A 4,274-nucleotide genomic window follows, 5' to 3' on the forward strand; every position below is an offset into this window, starting at 1 on the left:
TTCGATTTTCTTTTATAATTTTTTTTATTTGATGAACTTTAGGTCACTGGCTGGATACAATTGAGAGTGGTCTTTCACTTATCAATATTTTGGTGAATGGGGGTTTGTATCGTTCAAACCTTTTGTTATTTTACTTTTTAAAATTATTTGTGTAGTAACTGCTTAATAATGTGATGTTTTGTTAAGGGATTGTGCACTCTTTTTAATTTTGCAGTTCGGTGTGTAGTTTTTATCTTCTATCAGAACGTGCAGAGGTTGAAGCTAGAGGTATTGGAGTATAGGGAATAGAATGTAACATTTAATATGAGTAATTTTTTCTTAACATAAGATTAGTTGTTTATTATTTTCTAATTACAGAATGTGGTTAGATTCACACTTATACTCACTCACTGCGTTTGCTTGTGTTTGTAGATTGTTCAACACATCTTGCTTGATATGTCGAGTCTTGCTTTCTTTACAACATATGCACTTTTGGTCCTGTTCTAGGCTGAGATTTATTACCAGGCAAGTTTGATTTGTGGTGCATTTGCTTCTACATGGTTGGTTTGCCTCCTATGATTTTCTTCTTCCATGGCAGTGTGTTTTGCTGATTGGTTTTGATGGGCTAATTACCACCTGGGTGTTAAATGCTTTTGCAGGCACATGTTGTATCAGCTAATGGGTTGAAACCAAGTTTCTATACGATTAATATTGTGGTTTATGTTGTTCAGGTGAAAATTCTACTGTTTACAAAGTTGATGTATGTGATCAACTATTGAATGATGTTTGACTTTGGTTGTGATTCACTATATGATGGCTAGAAGGAAAATTGTGTGATATCCAATAATAGGATATAGTAGTATAATTGTACAACTAGGTTATGGTTGTAGAGATATGAAGGAATAGATAATAATATTGGTTTCTAAATTCTAAGAGAGCAATATGCAAGCATTTAATAATAACAAACTAGATTCAAATTTTTCTATTTTACCTTGAAACATCAAACTGAATTCTTTTGCTTCCTCTATGTTGGCATCCTAGATTTGTTAACATGCTTCTTTCCATTGATAAGTGACTCCCACTCTCATAGCTTCCTTTGATTCCTCTGCCTTCTCTATGTAGAAGTGAATCAAGCTAGGCCTAGCTGAAGCATAGCTCAATTAGGCAGTTCGTTAGACTATATTCTCTCCCTAAGTCTGATCAGGTGCATTGCAATAGGGTTCTCTTTGTGTGCAGCCATTGGCTTTCTTCTCTATGGTGGAAGGTAATTGTTGTATTCATATCCAACTCCCTTTGATGCATGAAACTATTGCATTAAGCTACAAGATGTCACACATTAAGTCAAGCTCAACAGTATAGACTGATCTTTACCACGTTTGAAATCTTTTTACAAATGGATTATTTTCAATTCCAAGATAGTAGCTACCTTGAGCAGGAATTAGTGTTCCAAAAGGATTGTTCCAAGGGATAGTAGCTACCTTGAGGCCAATAAATTTGTAGCAAATAATTTTTGTTGATGTCTTATTAAGCACCGTAGCTGAAAGTAAATATTTGTAGAGCTTTAGATTTCCAAACGGGTTTGTTGATAAGGAAGAATTGACTTTTGGGAAAAAAAGGAATTTACAAGAAAACATGCTAGAAGAGTGAAGAATCCACTTTTCTTTCAGACTCATCCAATGTACAAAGCAAAATCAAGTTAGAAACAATTTTTGTTTGTGTTATTTTTTTTCCTTCATTTTTTTTATTCCTAACCCCAAAGAAAGTACTTAGTTGTATGTGAAGATAAAGAAATGGATATTATCTAAAAATGTTCACTTTTGCTTTACTTTTTCAATTGTGTCATGTACTTTGCATTTGTCTACTTATTTGTCTACTTATTGTAGTGCCAGCTGAATTCAGAAATACTGATGAGTGATTATTTACTTTATGTACTGATGGGCTGCTTGCATTTTATTTAGGGAATAGAGGCTGCAAGGTAGCTGGAATCTGAAGGCATACATACACATTTAACCTTTGTCTACAGGTAGTTTTTTTTTTAAAAATATTTTATAGCAAGCTCTTGAGCTTAATACATGAAGGATTCTGATTAATGGGGTACTAAGATTCCACTTGTACCATCTAAAGGGTACTCAGATTATTGTTGTAAAAAGTTGCTTTTGCTCTTTGGATTTACATCTTTTATTTGGTTGTTATTGGACAGAAGGACGTATGAGACTTTCAAAAGCTTCTACGGTCTTTGATCCCTAGGTAATAGACTATTATTTGATGGCATTATTATTAAGGTCTATCTTCTTTAGCTTTCAATTTCAATAAGTTGGACCAGCTTTGTTTGTGACATAAATGGGTTTCATTTTCTTTTGTGCCTACCTGCCTTATTTAGTCCACGATTTTATAGGCTAGCCTGTGGACCAAGAATAAACAATAAAATGTAAAAACTAATAATAAGTAAACTAAAAATTTGAAAATTTTATAACTTATATTTTTATTTTTAATTGATTAAATTTCAATATACAGTAAATATATCAATGAAACACAAGTCTGTTTAGTGGGTGTGGTAAAAGAAAAATAGAAAAAGAATGTTATGTAGGACAACTCTATTTAGTTGGAAGTGTCAATGAGAAAAATATTGGAACAAAAATTAAAAAAGAAAAAGAAAAAATAGAAAAAAATTAGAGGACTAAAGTAGGATGAGAAAACGTTTTTGTCATAGAGCCCATTTCAGTTGGTTTACTCCAAAACTTTTTTGTACCTGAGTTAGAGTACCCGTGTACCCCATTTTTAGAAATATTTATTTATTTGCTGATAGAAAAAACGTAGGAATGACAATTTAGAACCATATTCAATGAATACCTATAAAAATTCTCACAATATATACGATATATATACCAATCAAATGAGTTAAGTTCTAATGAGTAATTACTTAAGCATATTCAATGTCTTACTATCTTTAGAGTTTCTTTAATGATGTCTTAGCATATTTTGAAAGTTCAAAATCAAATTAATTCTTAACAATAGGTTCAGGTCATGTAGATTTCTACATTGTTTCCTTTTGTTATTTTCTTTTGGTTCTTTTGTTGTTGTCTTTAATTTATACTTCCATAAAGCTTTTGTGGACATTTCTGACTTTCACCAGTAATTGGTGTAAATTAGGATCCAAAAGCCTTGGTCAAGACTCATTCATGTTTGTTCCTAATGAGGAAAACTTGTTGTCACATTCCCAGGTGTGCTCTTCAATTCTGCAAGTCCCCGTCCCAGCAAAGATGCTATGATTTGAATTTTAACATCAATGGGTATCATCATTCAGTTGATGTTGTTGTTGTTGTTGTTGTTTTTCTTTTCAGAGAAAGATGGTTCAGTGATGCATGGACTGGAAAGTCTATCTTGAACAGCCAACCTTTGTATCTGCTATCAAATCTTTCTTTTATAATAAGGATGGAGGGAATCGTAAATGGCACTCTTCAATCCTTATTTTGTTACCTTAAATAAATGAATAACTAAATGTTAGATGCTAGTCACAGTAGTGTACCTTCTATCATATTTGTATTTCTTTGTATTGTGGAATAACTTTCACGTGCATGTGCCTAAAGTAATTGGTTATGTCTCAGTGAATTGAAACATTCAGAGTAATACAGATATTTTCCTTCTGTATACTTATATGGCTATTTGCTTCCACTGGGATGTTTTGCAGCTTTCTTATTTTTTTCTTGGATCTCCTTGATTTGGATGAGGAGGCTGGCATGATCCAGAAGTCAGCTAACCAAACTGATCAAAATGAGAATGCTGAGGAACAAGGTAATGCTGAGTCAACTAACCAAACTCTTATGCCAGGTAAATACAATGTAAATATTATTATTATTATAATATTTTGAATTGCAGATTCTAGTTCAGTTAACACTTAATTCTAATGAGAATAATTAATTAATTAATTAATTTTAATTGTAGATTCATGAAGCCAACTCACGATTAGTACGTTTACCGCCACGCCAATGGGTATATACTATTCATTCATTCTTTTGAGATTCTACTTGGAATTGAATTGTGCTGGTATTTTTTTTCTTCTTTTTTTTTAATTCTCTATAACTGTTGATTTCAATGTTGGAAAGTCTGATCGCAGCAGCAGGATAAAAGTCACTGGAAAGCAGAAGAAGGTACGTATTTTCTCAAGTTTGAATTTTCACACTCTCCTTCTCTCTGTTTCTGGATATGTATGAAGAATTAGTAAAGCTGATTCCTGCCTGATTCCTATTGTTTTTTGGTGCAAAATTGAAAAATACTTTCATATTAGTGATATTACT

General features: G+C 32.3%; 1 long non-coding RNA gene across 1 annotated transcript; it reads left to right on the forward strand.

Annotated features, from left to right (window-relative positions):
* The first annotated feature begins 2,034 nt into the window (after positions 1-2,034).
* On the forward strand, positions 2,035-3,970 carry LOC121174517 (uncharacterized). Its single transcript, XR_005890624.1, has 4 exons — positions 2,035-2,226; positions 3,130-3,200; positions 3,321-3,807; positions 3,922-3,970. It is a non-coding gene; the product is annotated as an uncharacterized lncRNA (long non-coding RNA).
* Positions 3,971-4,274: the final 304 nt, after the last annotated feature.

This window comes from Glycine max, unplaced genomic scaffold, assembly GCF_000004515.6.
Source record: "Glycine max cultivar Williams 82 unplaced genomic scaffold, Glycine_max_v4.0 scaffold_344, whole genome shotgun sequence".
Taxonomy (NCBI): Eukaryota; Viridiplantae; Streptophyta; class Magnoliopsida; order Fabales; family Fabaceae; genus Glycine; species Glycine max.